Below are 23,014 nucleotides of genomic sequence, written 5' to 3'. Positions count from 1 at the left end.
AACTGGCCCAACACAGGGTCCGGTCTGGCCCGCAGGATGAATTAGCAAGTAAAATAATAGCAGCACTAGAAAGGCACTTGGAGAGTGCAGACCCCCCCCCCCCCCCGATCACCACCAAAATTTAATCATTTCTTCCTTGCCAGTTTCAACATTTCCTGAAAATTTCATCCAGATCCTTCCATAACTTTTTGAGTTATCTTGCTAACAGACAAACCCCGCTGAAAACATAACCTGCGCCGTTCCTTGGTGGAGGGAATAAAAACTGAACACACTGGGACTGGAGACATGGACGGTGTAAAAATGAGAACAGGCCCTGGGTCATGCAGATTTAAAGGTGGAGCAGAAGGACTTTAACAGTTAAAAAAAAAAACAAAAAAAATTAATTTTGCCCAAAGGTCCATGACCCCTGAAAACAGGTTTGAGACCCACCAGTGTAGCCCCAGCGCTCTGCATCATTCAGACGGTTCATGTTGAAAGGGTCCATGGACAGTTGCTTCTGGGTGCAGTTAAAGATGACCCGCTTTGCAACATGGACTCAGGCCCAAAAACACCAAAGGAAGTGACTGTGAGCAGAGACGTTTGTGTTCGATTAGCATGTGAACGGGCTAATTACAGCCTCGTCTGGATAAAGCCGTGCGTTGTGCGGCTGTTGGATGGATGTTCGGCCCTGGCGCGCTGTATGACTGAGACAAAGGCAGTTTGAAGAGCGCAATCATCATCATCTCCTCTCGGCTGCAGACGTGTGTGTGTGTGTGTGTGTGTGTGTGTGTTCTTGGACTGTATGTGCAGAGCTCCACACGTACAGCAGCCTTCACTAAATGACCTAGATAACCCAGCCAATCAGCTCCCTCCGTGCAGGAGCGGCTGAGTGTCCAAAGGGCGTGCATTCTGCGCTCATGGGCAACGTTGACAAACAATCACAGTCTTTTCTGGAAAAGGGAGGATTTATGTGTGGTGTGTAGAGTAAAAAGTCTACAGTGAATCACACGACTGAAAACAGCTGCATTTCAGAGTTTACAACAGGGGTCTCAAACATGCGTCCCGGGGCCCAAATGCGTCCCCCCCCAAAGGTTCCAGTCCGACCCCTGGGATGAATCTACAGTCAAATAAGAACAGTAGAAGAACCGACAAAAAAGAATGACTGCAGATTTACTACTGGGTTTGATGGGGAAAAAAATAATATTACATTATGGAGAGAAATTTGTTTATTTATTCATCAATCAGAAAGAACGGATTTGCAATTAAAAGGAATAGATTTGCAACCAAAAAAGAGATTTGAGAGCAAAAGACAGTAAAGGCGGCCATACACTGTGCGATTATTTCGATCGTTGCACGCAGCTCCATCTCAAACTGTGCGAATCAGTCGTACAGTCAGGTTCACGATTCCTGTTCTCACACTGCATGGACCGACGCTCGTATGCGACCTGATCTGCTCACACTGTAGGACCATACCACCACAGGACGCACAACACGTTTGAGTGTTGTATCCGGAAATACAACGTTAAAATACCACAGAATCCGTAAAGTGCATAGACGATTGGCATTGGCGTGAGTCCCGAAATGGTAGTGCTAAAACAAAACCAACGAGCTGCTTTGGTATTATGTGCCATTATCTGTGAGGAATCAAAAAGAAGAAAAGACAACGATTGTGTTCGGTGCAGGCATTGGTTTGTCCAGACGTGGACAGTATGGGCTGTCATCCAGGAACTAGCGGTAAGCTGCAACAGCCAACTGCACTAGACCTATAGCCAGCTACTGTTAGCTTGTACGCTACTGTACGCGTCTGTGTTCGCGCATGCACAGTGTGAGAATTTGAGGCACAATCGGTTCGTGGCACTGCTTTGACAGTACGATACACTCACGAGGAGCGAGCAGGATTTCAAACAGCTCCGTTTTCCTTGCGAACACCCGATTTGTCTGGTCGTGAGGTGGTGGTGAGGTGCTAATCGCTTCTCCTTACCCCATGTACACTGCACCAAGCACGACCAACACGATTAGAGGCACATCGGCCCCGATCCCAGAAAGAGTCGCACGAGTGAGGAAATCGTCTCTAAACTCGCACAGGTAAGGCCGCTAAGTGGCAATAAAAAAAAAACAGATCATTTTGTTTATAAATCAGTCCTCTTTGCTTGTGAGTTAAAAACTTTTACTTGAGACTTCAAAAGTTTTGCTTGAAAATCACTCTTTGTTTGCAAATTCAAACGTCTTCTTGCTTTCCTATGGAGCGCCTCAGTGCTACACTAAAGGGCAATGACACTTGTTTATAATGTCTGGCATCCCTTCCTGAATGACCTTCCCGACGATTACTGCGGACTTGTTGAAGAAAGGGCGCCATATTTTGTCTTCACTAATAAGGTCATAGAATATTTTTATTCTCTTTATTCCTCCTGTGTATACCCCAGTGTAAATTTATATAAGCTATCTGTGCAGTTTATGTATGTGAATCGTTGTTTTCTTTTGTGGTTTGGCTGTATCTGTGCTGTGGTTGTCATTGTTTGTTGTTTTGTGAAATCAATAAAATATATCGCAAAAAAAAAAGTTTTGCTTGCGAATGTAACTGCGCTTTAAAGGGCGTGGCCTACGCCGATGGATGACAGAAGAGTTTCTATTGGTGGGTTTGACCTGGCCTCCAGCTTCCATGTTAAATCCACTCTCTGTTGTGTTCACTGTCACTTGGAGTTCAGTTGATAGTCTGCTGAGCTGAATTGAAATGTGTCCCATAAGTAATGGATTACACTACATATTGTCGTTTACAGCCTGTACATTCACAGCTTGAGCAGAGGCCCCGCCCATTAAGTGCAGTTCAATTCGCAAGCAAAACTTTTGAAGTCTCAAGCAAAGTTTTTAACTCACAAGCAATGAGGGACTGATTTATAAGCAACATGATCTGTTGTTTTTTTCATTGCCACTTTGCCTTTTGCTCTCAAATCTTTTTTGTTTGCAAATCTGTTCTTTTTAATTGAAGAATAAAGAAACAAATTTCTCTCCATACATTATGTCTATAAATAAAGACAACTTCTTTTTTTTTTCTTTGTTTTAGTCCAAAAAAATAACATTAAATCATGAAAATATTTACTTTACAACTCTCCTGTAGCAATAAAATGTGACTAAACCTGAACAAATGTGCCCAACCTGAAATGTCTGTATTAAATTCAGTCCAGTTTGAACTCTTTTCTTCCTGTTCCTCAGTGTTTAGTGTCTTTGGAGATCTGATCCAGAACGCACATGGACTAATGAGAAGTGGAGGAAGAAGATTGTTAAAATTGAATTTATTTTTTCTTAAGAAAATTTCAGTTTTTTGAGGTTATTCACATCTTTTTTTGTTTGGGTAGTTTATAAAAGTAAGTATTTTCATAATTTAATGGGGGGGGGGTGGGGGGGGGTTGCACTAAACAAGACAAAAAGTTGGAGTTGTCATTATTTATATGTTATTCTGTTATTATTTTACTGGCCCCTCAAATAAAAGTTTCTGAAGGTAGAGGAAAGGAATGAGGTGCACAACAGCAGGAGACAGAGGAATTAGGAAAGTGTCTGAAGTTTCACTTTCACTGTACGGTATTTTCTGTATATGTTCTATTTTCTGTACATGTTCTATTTTCTGCATATGTTCTTTTTTCTGTATATGTTCTATTTTCTGTACATGTTCTTTTTTCTGTATATGTTCTATTTTCTGTATATGTTCTATTTTCTGTACATGTTCTTTTTTCTGTATATGTTGTATTTTCTGTATATGTTCTATTTTCTGCATATGTTCTTTTTTCTGTATATGTTCTTTTTTTCTGTATATGTTCTATTTTCTGTACATGTTCTTTTTTCTGTATCTGTTCTATTTTCTGTATATGTTCTATTTTCTGTAACATGTTCTTTTTTTCTGTATATGTTCTATTTCTGTACATGTTCTTTTTTCTGTATCTGTTCTATTTTCTGCATATGTTCTATTTTCTGTATATGTTCTTTTTTCTGTATATGTTCTATTTTCTGTATATGTTCTATTTTCTGTATATGTTCTTTTTTCTGTATATGTTCTCTTTTCTGTACATGTTCTTTTTTCTGTATATGTTCTATTTTCTGCATATGTTCTATTTTCTGTATATGTTCTATTTACTGTATATGTTCTATTTACTGTATATGTTCTATTTTCTGTACATGTTCTTTTTTCTGTATATGTTCTATTTTCTGTATATGTTCTATTTACTGTATATGTTCTATTTTCTGTATATGTTCTATTTTCTGTATATGTTCTCTTTTCTGTACATGTGGAATCAGAATGGTTCACTTCTTAGCAGTTCCTTAGTGAAGGTTCTCAGAGCCTTTGTGAGTCCTGGGTTTCCATCGCTGACGTTTCCTTCCGTTTTGAACCGATTATGGCTCCGTTTGTTGAATCCGACAGACGCTGAATCCGTCCTGGGACTCGTCTTCCTTTCTCGGACTGAATAAAAGTATCTGTGTCTGTTCCAACAGCTGAGCCAGCTGCTATAAAACTGATGGAGCAGCAGTTTGTGCTCAAAAAAATAAAAAAAACCCAGTTTGGGCTGATGTGATTTGCATAAATATACACTATCGCTGTCATTGTCCCGCCTCCAGTGAAGACACACTTGGGAGTGAAATCTGGGATGGAAAATGCTAACTTGGGCTGACTTCCTGCCGTTCTAATCTGCCTTGGCAGCTACAGCGCTGGCAGCACAAAAGGAGAAAATAGAATTAGTCCGACGCAGATCACTTTCCTTAGCTCTGCACCTCAGTCACAACATTCACACACATTCAAGTCCGTTTAAAACAGCATTATGCACCGCTAATTAGGGCTTTTAGAAAATACCAGCTCTGCAATATATTGTGATACTTCATTTCACAATACTGTATCGATATTAAAAAGTACTGTATGGGTATTTTTAGGTATTTATTCAAACTAGTGCCATTGTTCTCGTGGTGCCATTGTACAATAGCATGATAAGTAGAAGTTGTCTGCCTCCACTATCCATTTGTAAACTACCATTTAATCCTGCATTGTGCAGGTCAGAATTAGAGCCAACGTGTGAGGCATGAAGGGAAGAGCATGTATGTGTTTGGTCTGTCAAGTAGGGATGGGAATCGAGAACCGGTTCCCGGTAGCTTGATTCCTTGGAATCATTTGCCTGCCTGCTTAACGATTCTGCTCATCGATTCCGCCTTCATTGTGCATGCGCGATGACATCACACGTACGCTGCATTGTTTTGGTCAGAACGAAGACAACATGGTGTTGAGGCAGAAACGGTCCAAACAGACCACACCAGGTCTAAACAGACCACACCAGGTCTACACAGACCACACCAGGTCTAAACAGACCACACCAGGTCCAAACAGACCGCACCAGGTCCAAACAGACCACACCAGGTCTAAACAGACCACACCAGGTCCAAACAGACCACAGCAGGTCCAAACAGACCACAGCAGGTCCAACAGACCACACCAGGTCCAAACAGACCACAGCAGGTCTAAACAGACCACACCAGGTCTAAACAGACCACACCAGGTCCAAACAGACCACACCAGGTCCAAACAGACCGCACCAGGTCCAAACAGACCACACCAGGTCCAAACAGACCACAGCAGGTCCAAACAGACCACACCAGGTCCAAACAGACCACAGCAGGTCTAAACAGACCACACCAGGTCTAAACAGACCACACCAGGTCCAAACAGACCACACCAGGTCCAAACAGACCGCACCAGGTCCAAACAGACCACACCAGGTCCAAACAGACCACAGCAGGTCCAAACAGACCACACCAGGTCTAAACAGACCACACCAGGTCCAAACAGACCACAGCAGGTCCAAACAGACCACAGCAGGTCCAAACAGACCACACCAGGTCCAAACAGACCACAGCAGGTCTAAACAGACCACACCAGGTCTAAACAGACCACACCAGGTCCAAACAGACCACACCAGGTCCAAACAGACCGCACCAGGTCCAAACAGACCACACCAGGTCCAAACAGACCACAGCAGGTCCAAACAGACCACACCAGGTCCAAAAGACCACAGCAGGTCTAAACAGACCACACCAGGTCTAAACAGACCACACCAGGTCCAAACAGACCACACCAGGTCCAAACAGACCGCACCAGGTCCAAACAGCCCACACCAGGTCCAAACAGACCACAGCAGGTCCAAACAGACCACACCAGGTCCAAACAGACCACAGCAGGTCCTAAACAGACCACACCAGGTCTAAACAGACCACACCAGGTCCAAACAGACCACAGCAGGTCTAAACAGACCACACCAGGTCTAAACAGACCACACCAGGTCCAAACAGACCACACCAGGTCCACTGGAACACTGTCAAAGCTTCCATGTCTTCTAAAGGTGGAATCCCTCCAATCTGCTCAAACATTTGTCCACAGCATGTGAATCATTTACAGGAATGTCACGTATTTGATTCTCTACTTAGTGGCACTTGTGAATGTAGCAGCAGAGTGAACGCTGGGCTGGTTCTGGTTCCGGTGTGGGCAACAAACGTCGTAACTCCTCAAATACAAGTTTCTGAAGGGAAGAAGGGAAAGGAAATGAGGTGCACAACAACGGGAGACAAGACGAGCTGAGTCGAACCGGTTTCCACGAAGTAGAAATGCAGCAATAGAGGAATTAGTAAAGATTCTGTAGTTTCATTTTCACTGTACCCCCCCCCCCCTCCCCCCCCAAACTGGGCCCAGCGTCATCTGTTCTTATTATTTGTTCATACTGTATATGTTCTATTTTCTGTGCAGATGGAAATATAAAAGACAGTTAATGCAAACACACCTGTTTGTACTCTTTTATTCCCTCACCCAATGAGAATCAATAAGAGAATTGGATCGATAAGCAAAATTGAAGATGGAATCGGAATTGTTAAATTCTTAACGATTCCCATCCCTACTGTCAAGTATGATTCCATTCATCCAGCGGTAGTGAACTGCAGCCTTCACACTGTAGCACCGTCTGCTCGCAGTAGAAATGTCATGAACGGCTGCAGAACCACTTCTGAAAATGGAGTACGGCGACAGGGATGAAGAATTCAAAGTAGACAGAGGCTAAAATCTCCCAGCATACCTCACAACATTTGAATAGGGACATAAAATTGTGCCTAGTAGATAGTCAGGGAATGTTTGTATTCATTTGGTGAGTTTGGTGGAGATCGGGTCTGTGAAGGCTGAGGAAAACCTGTACAACGGCCTCCTGTGATGGAGCATGGATCAGACACAGAACATGTATTATATAGTAGGATGCAGATATTGTGGAGGTTCATTTTAGTTTTTTGGTTTTTCTTTATTGTTTCTATTTTATTTATTCTTCTTTAACACTCTTTTATTCAATAATGTTGGTTCCTTTGTTGGGATTGAACTCAAATCCTGTTCTGATGTTAGTTCTGAACTAATAGAATCTGAACATTTGAACAGGATCTGAAACTGGAATGTCTGAAACAGAATTTCAGTTTGAACACAGGAACATTTTGTGATAGAACATTAGATCCTGTTGGGATCAAATTAAAATGTGTTTTGTATTTATGCAGATTTTTGCTGCAATTCAACTTTTCAAGGAAATAATCATTAAAAAAAAAAAGAAGAAACAAACAATTTCTGATCAGGTTAAGGTAGGTAGAGTTAAGGTTTGGTTCCATTTTTTTTTTTTTTAAATATCCCAGTGTGGACTTTCATCAGACACTGACCAACATTAAAAAAAAAACTGAAGCATTTACTTTTGCTTTGCTTTTTTTTCCCTCCTCCTAAAGTTTGTCTCTATTTCGTCCTGTAGTCCGTCCTTGTTTTGAATTGTTTTAATAATTCTCATGAAGGCCTGGTTGGACATAATAGGTTTCTCTTTTTTTTCTGAAGATTTATAGCACTTGTTCACTAGTTTTTTTGCTTACTGTGTTGATGTACTACTGCTGTCACCATGAGTAAAAAAAAATAAAGTTTTCTACAAATTGTATTATTTGAGGCATGGATGGTTTAATACATACTGGACTCCTGAAGATATTATGTCCTTCTGGCAGATACGGATGGATGAAAGTGGGATTAGGTCAGCCAGCAAGATGTTCATCATACATATATATATATATATATATATATATATATATATATATATATATATATATATGTATGATGAACATCTTGCTGGCTGACCTATATATATATATATATATATATATATATATATATATATATATATATGTATTAGGGATGCACCGATACCACTTTTTTCCACACTGAGTATGAGTACGAGTACTTACATTTGAGTACTTGCCGATACCGAGTACTGATCCTAGTCCTTAATAATCCCATTCCAGTTGTTAGTTCCTTTTGTAAATGTGCTTTATTGTCGTTGTCATTAGTCTGACTGGAACAAAGTGCTGCTACTGACATTTAATGTGTTGGAATGAGCGTTTGTTAATTAATCCACCAGGGGGCACCGCTCTGAATTAACCATACTGGACAAATACCATGAAAAAGAGGAAAGTTTAATGAAGAAGAAGAAGAAGAAGAGGAAAGTCAGTAATAACAAACCTGTAGACGACAGAGGGAACACTACTGTGATACTAATGTTACAACGTTTTCTCTGTAAGGTTTAAAAGTTTAGCTTCAGCAGGAAGAGAAAAGACAAATGAGTGAGAGGTTTGGTTTGCACTTCCACTGGCGGCGGTCCGCACCGCTCCGTACTCCAGCTGGTATTCTGTGTCTGGGTACTCATCCTCCATCAGCTGGAAAACAGATGAATGTACGCAGAGGACGGACAGAACGCTGCGTCTGTATCTGAACGGTTACTGTCAGTCAGCCTTACTTTGATCACCATCATTATTTTGAAAAGTCTCCACACTCCACACACATTCTTCCTCCTCCTCGTACCTGCTGCACTGAACTGGAATGTCACACGGCCGTAAGTGGTATCGGTGCATTTGTATCAGATTACTTGTACAAGTACGAATACGAGTACGCACACTGAGTATCGAAGCCGATGCCTGATACTTGTATTGGAATCGGTGCATTCCTAACATATATATATATATATATATATATATATATATATATATATATATTTATATTGTATATATACATATTATAGAGCCCACTGCATTTTCCTGTGAAATCACCATGTGGCATTACAGATGTAATGATTACCGGTATAAACCGCCCACCTGAAGACTGAACTGTGAAGTCAGATGTGTATAATGTGGGTTTAGGCAAAAAAAACAACAAATGCATACATGAATTATTCAGTATTCACAGAAAACACCATCCTAGCGTGCTAAGTGTGGCGGTGCTGCGGTCTCGTAGAACTCCAGCTTTCCACTAACGAGCAGGTTGAATAATTAAGTCTATTTTAGCCGCCGGCATCCCAGAACAAAAGCTCCGACACCTCCATGTTCCGTTCAGAGCAGATGTACTCACAGCCAGGTAGAGCGCGGCGTAGACGCTCAGCGCCGCCTCCTTGGACGGGAACGTTTTGCGAGCGCGCAGGATGTCGTCCTGGTTCCCCGTGCACGCCTCCTGATGGCTGATGTAGCGCAGCGCCTGATGGCAGCCCAGGGAGGTGTAGTAGTTAGGCCGACAGACCGTCAGGAAGTAGGGCGCCAGGTTCCCTGTGACCACCTGACCAGCATTAACGAAGATGTCAACGGTGTGAAGAGGCCGAAGGTGTAGACCCCTGAGAAAGAGGAAAGAGGAGGAGGAGGAGGAAGAGGAGGAAGAGGAGGAGGAGAAGAAGGAGAAGAACAGTCAGCTGGATCACACACTGGTTCTCTTCACATTTTTCACTTTTCACATCAACTCTTTCCATTTTCAACATTGATGATTCACTTATTGTCTCACATTGCCCCCCCCCCCCCCCTCTGATGACCATGACCAGATGCAGAACTGTATTTGACTCCAGTTACAGACATGGACTGATAGGATTAGTGGATGAACAGGTATTAAACAGTTTAGATCAGCAGATGCTTCTGGTTCTGTCTGGTCCTGGATGTCTGGGTCTATAAGGGTTCAGTCCACCTTTCCTTGTTTCTCCTCCCCAAGTACCCCCCCCCCCCCCTTCATCTGAAGCCATGATGCCACAGGAGACTCCTCCACCTCTTAGAAGTACTTGTTCATCTCTGTAAACCTGGCTTTCCGTGCTGCTCTTGCTCAGCCTCACCCTGCCCTGGCGTACCCTCTGGTTTTAACGTCAGCTTCCTCGTAAAAGTGAAGCCGTTTTTTTTTGTCTTAACGTACAGTGTAGTGAGTTCCAGATTCATTAAGAAAAGTGCTGCTGTTTACTAATGTGTTTTTCAAGAGAATTTGCAGCTGCATTTTGAGATAAATGCCACTTACATTGTGCTATCCAGGACTCAGACACCAATTAAAACAGTGATTAACAGGGCACCGTTAAGGAGAGTAATCTGTCAAAGATGCAGGAATCAACCAGAAAATTAAAGTCTACATTTTGCTGAATGTGAAGAACATTTATTCTGTTTTTGTGTGTCATGTCTTCCTGCTAATGGTTGGTGTAAAAGTTTCTGGGATACAATTATCCAATGAAATTAATGCAGTGACAATCACAAAGAAGACCCCAGATGATACGCTGTAGACCACAGGTGTCAAACATGCGGCCTGGGGCCAAATCACACTAAACACCGACTGGGCTCATGTTTGACTGAAGCACATGGTCCTGAGCAACGCCGAATCAGATATGTACAGTAATTTTCCTCAAAATACGATCATTTTAAGCTTGTGGTTTGATAATTTGTCAGTTCCCATCTGGAAACACGGTTCACAAGAAATATGAAATACATGAGAGTGCTTTAGTGAAAAACCTGACAACCACCAGAGGGACAACCACCCCAGCACAGCAGCCTGCTGAGACCAAAGACAAAACGTCTAAATGGGATTTTTATATCGACATAATGAATAGACTGGTACAGAAAACACACAGTGAAGCAGAGATGGAACCATCTGAAAATTTCATATCAAGGTTATTGTGACCAAAATGATCATGGTTATCATTATTACTGTGGTATTGTTGAAATTGTGCTCAAAATGTTCAAAAAGTACTGATACTCACACTGAAATAATTTAACCAAGTTGTATTTTAAAAAAATAAACATAAAAATAAACAAATAAATAATTGGCACAATGTCCCTTCTGTTGCAGAAACATTCAAATATTAACCTTAGTGGTCTGAGCCTATTTTGTCCGTTTTTCAGTCCTTTTGATTTTGCCTTTATACTATATAAACAAATGTTTACTGTACACATGTTTGAGATCTGTTTTTTCAGCACAACTTCATCTATATCATCTGTCTATCATTTTTTCACTTTAACCTACTAAAAAAACATAAAAGGACAGAAACACACAAAAATAATCAAATCCGATTTGAAAAATGTATATAATTTACTGAATAAATAACACACAGATGCTTAACGAACCTTTTCAAAGACTTTAAAAGTGAATATTAGTTCCAAATATTAGGTATAGAAAATTAAAATTGTAATAAATTAAAACTATACTCAAATATTTGACATAAAAGCAGATCTTTACATAGGGTTTTTTCCCCTAAAATTGCGGTAATCAAACACGGTTATCATGAGAATTAGAATTTAAACGGTAATATTAACCGTCTGCAATTTTACCGCCGTTTATCGTTATACCGGTAATGGTTACATCCCTACACTGAAGTCTGGAATTCAACTCCAACCTCAGCTACCGACAGCACACTATGGAAAATATCATTGGTTTCAGTTTGAAGTCGTCACTGTTGCAGTCACCTCCATGTGTTTATTAGAAACACTGCACTGGAAGGGTTGAGTTTCATAAAGCCACTAGAACACTGCTGGATCCTGAACGCCTACAGACTTGACTTTAATTTCCTCCTATTATTAACCTGACAAGTGTTAAACAGCAGAATGGAAGCGGTTAGTTAGTGGTTGAGTGCAGAGGGTGTGCAGCACACAGCAGCTTTCAGATGCAGGTTTAGGTCAGAACAGCTCTTTGGGTTCATTAAAGGTGTTTGGAGCTGTGTGTGCTGGTGCTGCCTGAGTCCAAACAGACCAGAAAGGCTGCTGAACGCTGTAGATACAACCCACACACAAGAAAATCTGTTTTTACACTGGACCCTATGTTCCAGATGATTATGTTAAATCAGTACGTCTCTCACGTTACAAGACAGATGTGGTTCTGAGTGACAGAAGCTGGATGGTTATCTGACGCACGAGAAGAAGTGGGTTAGATATAAACAGACAACACAAAAACAAGACAATAACGTCAAATGTAAGGACAAAAAAAAAGAAGATAATGCAACAAAAGAGGAAGTACAAAGGTGGTTATTAGTGGTTTTCTTCATGGTCAAAAGGACTTACAGTGGATAGTGACAGGAAGTCTGATTCTTTTTACAAACTTGATTCTTTTGGTTCTTTTATCTGTTGGGAATCGGTTCTGAATCAATTAATTTGATTCACCAATTAAAATTACATATAACATATAGCTAAAATTCACTTAGGGGGTCAAATGAGTGTCCATTTTTGTCAAAACAACAGTTGTCCTACAGTCATAGAAGTGTGTGTAAATAATGCTAATCCATTTGTGCACAGACTACTGATATTCTCTGACAGTGGAAGCTCTATTTTCATAAATATTGGATTTGGAATAGCACGTGTATGTGAAAACTTTTGCTGGTGGACAGACGTGACATTACCCATGATGCTCTGGTCAGTACCAGTACTTTATTAGGAATAAACTTCTAGACTTCCTGTTGCTAATTGTGCTCTTCTTCATAAATGTTGGTATTGTGGATCTAAAACAATCCCAGCTGACACAAAAACACTAAATGTGTCAGTGGACGGATGTGACATGGTTGTTGTGGATCCCATCATACTGATGCTCTGCAGCCATGTCAGCGTTTACACTAATGATCCCTGTGCAAAAACTAGGAGCACTATTATTTATTGGATAGTTTATCATCAGACTAAAGAGGAAAGAACAATCTAGAATTGTTCTTTCTGTATAAAAATGCTTCTTATTGTAAAACTGTTGATGTAAACAGTGCTGTGTGCCATTCTTCATGTATGTATTGGTGGAACAGAAGCAGGATGGATCAGCACCATACTCCAGATTGAACCTGTACAAATAAACATGTGATATGGAGGAGAGAATCTGGGAAGAAAAACTGGGGAATCCAAAAGAAGAAAGATTGTTTTTCAGGTAAATTCAGTTCAAATAGAACTTGTCCATTTGTGACATGAAAATATAGCATTAATTGTGCTGAAATGGTTCATTTTTGGAGCTGAAAACATAGTTCATATGAGCATCAACATGTTGAACAGAACTGAAATCCTGTCCATTTGAACAACTGTCATTTACCAACACAAAGGAACTTTGGATTCATGGAGAGTGATTTAATATGAACACAGACACAAAGAGCTCTGAGCAGAGTTTAGCCGATATGTGTGTGTGTGTATATATATATATATATATATATATTATATATATATATATGTGTGTGTGTGTGTGTGTGTAATTTGATTGTTTTAATACATGTAAATATTCTTTATTAAACATTAAAAAGTCAAAAAAAAAAAAAAAGAAGCAAAATCTCATGTAAAGTTAGGGCAAAAAACTGTATTTTAATTATGGAAAATTACTGTATTTTTATGAGAAAGTTATTTTCCGTTGTGTTACAGTATTCTTCAGCACCCCTGCTGCTGGAATATTACCTTTTTTTTTTTTTTTTTTTACAGTGTAGTCTCGAGATACAATCCAAGATGTAACCATGGAGACGACTTGCTGCCCTTTGCGTCACACAGCACTTCCACCTCTGACTGAATGAGTGATTCTGACTAGTTTAGGTGATAATAAACTAAATATTAGCAAAGTGCTGCCAAATCGAATCAGCTGTGTTTGCGAATCAATTCAACTCGTTCACTTAAATGAATCGATTCTTTTGAACAATTCGTTCGTGAATCGCCCAACACTAGCCGTGGAATTTTCAAAACAGGAAAGTAGAATGATCAAAACAGGAAAGAGGAAAATAAGTAAAACAACAGGAGGGTTTTGGTTGAAAATGTAAAGAGAACATTCCCAAAAGACAAACGCAAACGTCACAGTAATGAATTTCTCGTGCTCTAAAAACTGTTATTGTTTTCATGCTGTTGTAGTTCCTTCTTTCCTCCTTTAGCCTGCTTCGTTGCTCTGAAACCTCATGTGTCTTGGCTGTACATGTGCGCTGTCAGGATGTAAATGAAAGGTAAACACCACAGATCAGGAGTCGGTAGCGGCTGCCGTCCTCTGGTTTGGGGTTTAGGTGCAGACGCAGACAGACGGAGCGCCTCCAAAGTCAATAATGTTCAAGCAGAAATGATTTTGTCCTGGAAGCAGCTGATGGATGGCACCGGCGACGGAGAAAAAAAAAACCCTGTCAACTTCTAAATCAATGACACATGTGCCTGCAGCTCTCACCGCTTGAGTCCTTAAAAAAGAAGCATCGCGTTGAGACATCGGCAAGTGCTTCGTAAAAACAACAGGGACGCCACATCAATCCTTCAGCTTGTCTTTTGTCTGTGACGGTGAACGAAGGCTGTTCAGTGTGTGCTGCTGCAGAACACCAGACCGACGTCTACAACAGGGTGTCCGACTCATTTTAGTTCTGGGGCCACATTCAGATCTCAGCTGGACCGGACCGCTTAAATAATCTACAGCAGGGTTCTCAAACTCCTGTTCTTTCAGGTTCCACATTCAGCCTGATTTGATCTGCAGTGGACCAAAGCAGTCAAATAAGAACAGAAGAACCGAGAAATATGACAACTGACAATGTTTGTGTTTTAGTGCAAAAAAAACATTAAATTATGAAAATACTTACTTTTATAAACTACTCAAACCAAAATATTTAAATAACCTGAAAAAAACTGAAATTTCTTCAGAAAAATCAGTGCAATTTTAACAATATTCTGCCTCAGTTTATCATTAGTCCATGTGCATTCTGGATCAGATCTACAAAGACATTAAACACTGAGGAACAGGAAGAAAAGAGTTCAAACTGGACTGAATTTAATACAGACATTTCAGGTTGTTCTTATTTGTTCAGGTTATTCACATTTGATTGTTACTGGATAGTTTGGAAATGTCAATATTTTCATAATTTAATGTTATTTTTTGCACTAAAACAAAGACAAACATTTGAAGTTGTCATTATTTACAGACATAATGTCATATTATTTTTTCCATCAAACCCAGTAGTAAATCCGCAGTCATTCTTTTGTGTGGGTTCTTCTGCTGTTCTTATTTGACTGTAGATCAGATTGGTCTGGATGTGGAACCGACACTAAAATGAGTTCCACAGCCTGGACTGTGGAATTTATACACTTTGTAAATTCATCCCAGGGTCGGATTGGAACCTTTGGGGGGGACACATTTGGGCCCCAGGACGCATGTTTGACAGCCCTGTTCTATATTATAAAGGGAAGTGGACTCTGTTTGTGTGTGTGTGTTTGTGTGTATGCGTGTGTGTCTGGGGCATCACACTAACTCCATAAACAGCTGACTGCTACAGTTTGTCAGACTTATGTATTTATGCTCAGTGAACAGACTAGTGTAAACAGTCAGCTGATGGGACCAATATTTTGGCAGATATTAGTCATTTTGAATACAATAGCTTTCAAATAGCCTTGCTCAGAATCATAGAATCATCGTTGAAGTGGGTTACCTGGCAACAGATAAACAATTGGACCCCGTTGCCATGGTGTCATATTTCCTGTGCAGAAACAGACATGTCAGCTGAGAGGTTATTCAACTGAAAATGAAAATGGAATTTACCAAGAAAGGAACAAGGTTATTATCGTCGTATTCAAATAAATCCCAGACAGGACTCTGCTGCTTTAGTCTCCATGTTTCCAGGTAGAGTGGGGACCAGAAGACGACTGGAAACCACAAGTGAACACAAGTGACGGACCAAAAAGTGTCGTATGGAGACAACAGAGAAAATTGCTAGAGTGAAATAAATCGATTTGGTATCAATCCGACATTGACAAAGACGAAAAGAAAGGGAATGTTATTCATAATTTTTATCTGTTTTAGTTAGTTTTGTAAACACACAATACAGTTTCAGGTTAGTTATCTTTTTTTTTTTTCTTGTAATCATAGTTTTTATTTATTTCAGTTAATGAAAATGTTTTTACAATTCTAGTTTTCATCATTTCGTTAGTGTTCGTTAACGATAAAAACCTTGGTCTGGGTTTGGGTCTGGGTCATTTTTGTATTTCTTCACCACAGAGGCCAGAGTGGACCATTTGGTGGTCCGGTTTTGGCCCACAGACCTTATGTTTGCCTCCCCTGGCCCATCCGTCCTGCCTCTAACGGGGCCGCTGCCTTCACGTTCCACTGACGGACGAGCTTTAACACTATAATGCCTCCATCCTCTGAGAGCTGGGCCTTCTGTCACACTGCATTACAAACAGACGCTTAGGCAGACAAGTGTGTTAACAAACCACACAGAGGTTCACCACTATACACACACACACACACACACACACACACCACACACACACACAACTTCTGGGATGCCTTATTTGTTGTGGCGACAACAGGAGCTTTTCCAATCACTGTCAAGTGTTTCTGCTTCTGCAGACTAATTCACTCCAGCTTTGAAGCATCTGTAGCTGAGCACATTCAGACCAGCACAGCCGTCACAGCTGCTGCTTCACTTCCTTCTACTGCTCCACTATCTTCCACACACATAGTTCTGCCTTTAAATGGGAACTTCAGCCCTGATGCTGCCTTGTGTGCTGTCGGGAAGATGATACTTTCCACTTTGACATAAACATCTGTGTTATGTTCCAGCGCTGATACACAGTCTGTGGTGAGCTGCTGCTGCTGCTGGGCTCATCTGCACTTTTTTAGTTTTCCAAATTGTGTGTGCTGTAAATGTGCAATATGGTCGGCTAACAGCAGCAGAACGCTAATAAAAGCAGAGTATGAATGTGTGAGTGGATGAATAATGGATCCACTGTACGCACTTTGAGTATGCGTTCTAACAGAGCACTGTTTCTCTGAATATAAAATCGTGTACTGACCCGGGATATTTTGCCACAGTGTTGGTTATGATGCCTTTGGCATCACCAACGCACTGCACATTCAATGAATGCGTGTGTTTTCGATTTCTGTAGACATGCTCAGTGTCTGCGGGGGCACAAGCTGCACATGGGTGCAGTCAGTCGCTCCTATAACTCCGGGGAATCCAGCTACGGCAGAGAAGCCTTGTTTGGTCTCATTCAAGGAGTTCCGAGTGTGAGGAAACCTAATAAACTTGGCCGTCCGGTGCAACATGGCATTTAGGACCTCAGAAAGCACATGTGAAAAACAGGACTGGGACGTCCCAGCTGTGACAGCCACCGTTCGCTGGAAAGATCCAGATGCTGAAAAATGTAAACTTGCCAGGAGTTCTGTCATCGCCGGTATTGCCGGACTCCTTCTTGTGTCTGGTTCCAAATCTGCTTTGATTTCGTCCAACAGCTTCAAAATGGCAAAGCTGGATAGGTGATATCTTTTAATGAGTGTTTCCTCATTCATTCCAAAAATGTTCACACGAGGGTGAAAAATGCGTTCTCTGCGTCTTCTTTCATCATATCGACGTCTCCTTCTTGAAACGACTGTAGCCATGTGTGCGCTATTACGCATCCAAACCGTTTGCACCTCCCTTTGAAACCTGTTACATATAGACACAGTTTCAATCAGCAAAATTACTTTCGGGTTTGATAAATCACTCTGTGTGCTAAATTATTATATTTACATTTTCTCCTCCCACCACAGGCACAACTGCATGTAAACACCCTGTATTACACATTCATTGTGTCAAATGTACTAACTGGATGCCGACGCGCTATTTTGCACCTTTGAAAGACACGACCCTTATCATGCACTGTTAGTAAATCAGTTTGTACATTTTTTTGCATGTGCAATGAGTTTGCACACGTTTTAATACACGCAAACCTTTGATAGATCCGGCCCTTAATGTATTAGCCCTTTTGTTCTGGATCTCTATGGGGGAGGGGCATGTTTGACGGGGCTCACTGACCAGAGGTTTTTTGGGTTTTGTCACTTTTGTCAGGAGCCGAAAAAACAATAAACGCAGACTGCCTCCAAAGTCATACATGCGGGTCTCGTTCTTAAAAACACAACGCACAGTCCAACACCACCAGTTACACCAGTCCTCACCTCAACAACGCAAATCTGGACACAACGGCTCCCTCCTTGCCCCCCCCCCTTTTCCAGACTAGCTTTGGGAACAGGGAGGACCATGACCAAATGTGCTTGTTAGGGCATAAATCTCATTTGGTTTCCCCACTTCATGCACCACTGTTTGCCAGGTTGCTGTGATGGTCCTGTCGTCCTGTATCTGCAGATGTGTGCGTCACAGTTCGAGTAGGGCTGAAGCGTTGCACCTACTGTTTGATGGGCTGCCAGCGTGTGCATGGCGCCGCGGTGGAACGCTCAGCCCAGCCAGTCTCAGAGTTATCGGTGTTTCCCAGACTCCCTCCTGTGTTCACAAACACTCCTGAGTCCACAGGAGCAGACGGACACTGAGCCCCATGTCACGACGTTAAAGCGTGTCTTCACATTCTAACCAGCTTCATTCTTTTGTTTTTAGGAAGTAAAACAGTCACAACACTCAAAACAGGCAGAAGTTCTTAGAGCTGCAACTGATTCATCGATTAGGTGCTTGAAGCCAATGCAAAAGTTCCCGATTCGATTCATCGACTTGAATTGATTGAAGGTAAATATTCTATTGCAGTTTTCCTGAATTGAAGCTTCTTTGTGCGTCACAATAAGCGTCCGTGTGAAACACAACAGTGGAACCAATGTTTAACAGCAGAGAAATGAAGGAAACAAAGCTTTGATTCAGGAGAACTGTGGTGAATGTTTTCTTTGGATCACTTTGAGTCGATTAATTGGTTGCAGCTCTAGAAGTTATTCACAATTACCACACATGATATTTTAGCTAATTTGATTTTCCGTACTGCCGAACTTCTGTCTGTCAGTATTGTCTGAAATATGGTGGACCAAATCTGTGGAATAATCTACGACCTGAACGTCAATCCACATCTTCTTTATCACTGTTTAAAAAGTATCTGAAAAGGACTGAAATTCATGAAAAAATGAAAGGCTGTATGTCATTTGATTTGTATTTGATGATTTGTAATGGGATTTGCATTTTATTGTTTTTACTTTAGTTTATTAATTCAGTTATGTTGTATTTTTAATTCTTTTTCTTTTTGTCTTCTTTTTTCTTTCCTGTGTATTGTTCATTTCAGGTGGAGGTATTCATATAAAGAACCCTTTTTTTTGGCTTCTGTCCTCTCCTGTACAATGATGTTACTTGTTTGAATATTTTTTTTTATTATTTTAATTTTCTCTTGCTGTTTTATGATGTGCGAATAAATGAATAAATAAGATTGTATTTATCTGTGGGAACAGAACGTATGTTCTTTTACTTTAAATACATTCAAACAACTTCTGTATAAACTCAATACAACAGCTCATCAACATTAAGTGTTTCTAGATCAGGGGTGTCAAACACATGGTCCGGGGCCCAAATGCGCCCCCCCCCCCCCCCCCCCCAGAGGTTCCAATCCGACCCCTGGGATGAATTTACAAAGTGCAAAAATTCCACAGTCAAGGCTGTGTATGCTGAGTATTCGCAGGTTTCATCAGCGTCGACATAAACAGTCTGAAAGTGTTTTCCTGGAGTGTAAATCCAATTCCAGCCCAGACTGAGTCTCTCCAGGGTTTCCACTCCTTTATTTCCACTGCTCGCTTTTGTTCTGGGACAATATAGTGTTTTACGGCTGCTCTGCTCAGAAGCGTCGCCGCTGGGTATCATTATGCCAATTAGCCTTCCAGTATTGACAGGAATGAATTAGCTGAGGATTTCTTTTACGCTGCAGCAATGAGGACGTTTACAGTCACTGACATGACAACGGACTCATGGTGCAGAGCTTTGTCCACTCCAGGAAAACTCGTCCAATCAAAACACAATCCAATACCAAGGCTATTATTGTGAAAACTAACGAAATGACCAAAACCAGAATTGTAAAAACATTTTCGTTAGCTGAAACACCGTACTTTCCGGACTATAAGCCGCTACTTTTTTCTCGTTTTGAACCCTGCGGCTTATACAGCGATGCAGCGTACAGATTTATACGGGCTAATGGCCTCCAGGGGGCGCTCTAACAGGAGGCACAAAAGTGAGACAGACAGGAGGAAGAGGTGATGAAGAGGAGGAGTTTAAATCTGAACTTTGAACCATCATTTTGCGTGTCATGCACAAACCCTCATCATGGAAACACACGAAGAAATGCAGATTTTGCAGCTTTTAAGTTAAAAGCCATCGATGTGTCTGTAAAGAAGGAAATCGAGCTGCAGCACCGAAGTGCCATTGAGCACAACGGAGGAGAGTAGAAGGAGTGTGACGGAGCCTTTGAGGATGTTCAGCTGAAGAACACTGAAGAAGAGACTGCAGTGGTTTAATGAGCAGAAGAAGAGGAAGAACAGATCAGTGACTGTTGTGGGTTTGTGAACCAGCCTGTTCCTGACGTCTGACTGACGTTCCAGACACTGTTTGGAAAAAAGCAGTGAAGGGAAGGAAATACATATGTAAATAATCTGTCTGTTTACCATCTGTCTGTGGAAATATGTCATGTGACAACGTGGACACCTGCGGATTATAGTCAGGTGTGACTTAAAGCCCGGAAAGTACGGTAAATAAAAACTATAATTAAAAGAAAAAAACATAACTAACTGAAGCTGTATTGTGTGTTTACAAAACTAACTAAAATGGATAAAAATTATGGATAAAATTTGCTTCATTTTCGTCTTTGTTAATGTCGGATTGATATGAAATCAATTTATTTCCCTCTCTCAGTTTTCTGTGCTGTCACCATTCAACACTTTTTGGTCCGTCACTTGTGTTCACTTGTGGTTTCCAGTCGTCTTCTGGTCCCCACGCTACCTGGAAACATGGAGACTAAAGTTGGGAGAAAGCAGCAGAGTCCTGTCTGGGATTTATTTGAATACGACAGAGAAGAAGAGAAAAGAGACGACTGAAGTACAACTAAACTAAAACTAAACTAAAACTAAGCATTTAGAAAAAAATGAAAACTAATAAAAACTATCAAACCTGCTCTAAAAACTAATTAAAAGGAACTGAATTAGAGAAAAAAAAGTCCAAACTAAATAAACTAAACTAGAATGAAAAATCCAAAACTATTAGAACCTTGGTCTAATACACATTTACAACAGAAACACAAATGCTCTTTTTTTTTTTTTTTTTTCAACCCAAAGCAAAGTGACTGTGTTTACTGTAAACGCCTGCTGCTTTATTTGGGGATTTTTCAGAGCAACATATTCAGTAGAGCCACTTAGTGCTGTAGAAGTTAAATACAGACGCGGAAATTAACATCAGATCACTTTTATGAGTTCAACGGGTTTAAAAATAACCGAAGGCTGAAATTCATTTGACGTAAACAACTGCTAAAACTGTCCATTTTCAGAGTGGACGGTCACACTGGCAGCACCAAGCTCAAACTTGTGAAATGCAAAAATTACACTGAAGATAAGAACACAAGAATGTTAAAATAATTCTAGGTCATGTCAGTCTAAAGTGGATCAGACCAGTAAAATACTATCATAATAACCTATAAATAATGAAAACTGTCCATTTGTCTCTTTGTTTTAGTGTAAAAAAATAAAATTACACAAAAATGTTTACATTTACAGACTAGGCTTTTACAAAAAATGTGAATATCTGACATGTCTTAATAGATATGTGGAATTTTAATCATATTCTGTCTGTAATTAAATGTTTTGTGTATTTGTAGATCCACTGTGATCTGTAAGATGTGATTCATATGTATAAATGATAAACTAAGGTGTAGTATTGTTAAAATTGCATTTAAAACTTTCAGGTTGTTCATATTTGTTCATGTTAAATTCAAGTCCAGAATTTACTTTTTTCATTCAAAAGTTCTTATGCTGTTATTTATATGATTGTACTGGTCCGGCCCACTTTATACCATATTAGGCTGAATGTGGAACTGAACTAACAAGAGTTTGACACCCTTTCTGGGGGGGGGGTTAGACTTTGTGTATCACAAAATCTTATATCATAAAATGTGAATTTCTTTCTTTTTCTTTTGTATTGTATTTTGAGATGCACTATGAAAATAAATTGAAAAAACTGATCCAAAAAAAAAAAAAAGGCTTTGACAGCCCTGCCTTAGCTGTTCTGAAAAGACTGTAAACCACAGCCTCTTGGGTTTTATTGAGTTATTTTAAGTGTCTAAATGTGATCATACAGTGTTGCATGGTCAGCTCTATCGCTCTATAATGTGCTTAGTCACAGTAAAGTTTAAGGCTGTACGAAAACCTGTAATTGCCTGGTGGGTTCAGCTCCCTCCCCCCCAGACTCCTGTTCTCCAGAGACTCCCTTGGATCCTTCATTCCCACCCAAACACATCAATAAAACCTGTGACACTGCTTTGTATTTCCTGTGTTAAAGCACCCTTTGGGGTCTGGGCTTTATGTACATATATATATATATATATATATATATATATAAATCTATATATTTGTATCTCTCCTTCCATTGGTTACTGACTCCAGTGAGTTGCTACGAGCTAATCCAGTTCTGTCAAACTCCTGTTAGTTCAGTTCCACATTCAGCCCAGTTTGATCTGCAGTGGGTCGAACCAGTAAAATAATAACAGTGAAAAAAGTAAAATTCTATTACGACCAGGTTTACATCTACAAAGTTTCCTTAAAAATCCAAATAACATGAAGAAGTTGAACTGTCTTAAGAAAAACAAGTGCAATTTTAACAATAGTCTGCCAAGGGATGGGAATCGAGAACTGGTTCTTTTGAGAACCGGTTCCCAGTAGCTCATTCCTTGGAATCATTTGCCTGCCTGCTTAACGATTCTGCTTATCGATTCCACCTTCGTTGTGCATGTGTGATGACGTCACACCTACGCTGCGTTG

The 23,014-nt window shown here is 40.5% G+C and overlaps 1 pseudogene; it reads right to left on the bottom strand.

Annotated features, from left to right (window-relative positions):
- The window catches only part of LOC115411090 (phospholipid phosphatase-related protein type 5-like), a 39,302-nt pseudogene extending 29,054 nt beyond the window's left edge, over positions 1–10,248 (bottom strand).
- Between the last annotated feature and the right edge of the window lie 12,766 nt (positions 10,249–23,014).

Source organism: Sphaeramia orbicularis, chromosome 20 (assembly GCF_902148855.1).
Source record: "Sphaeramia orbicularis chromosome 20, fSphaOr1.1, whole genome shotgun sequence".
NCBI lineage: Eukaryota > Metazoa > Chordata > Actinopteri > Kurtiformes > Apogonidae > Sphaeramia > Sphaeramia orbicularis.
Note: the sequence above shows the minus strand (reverse complement) of the source record. Positions and strands in the feature narration are given on the sequence as shown.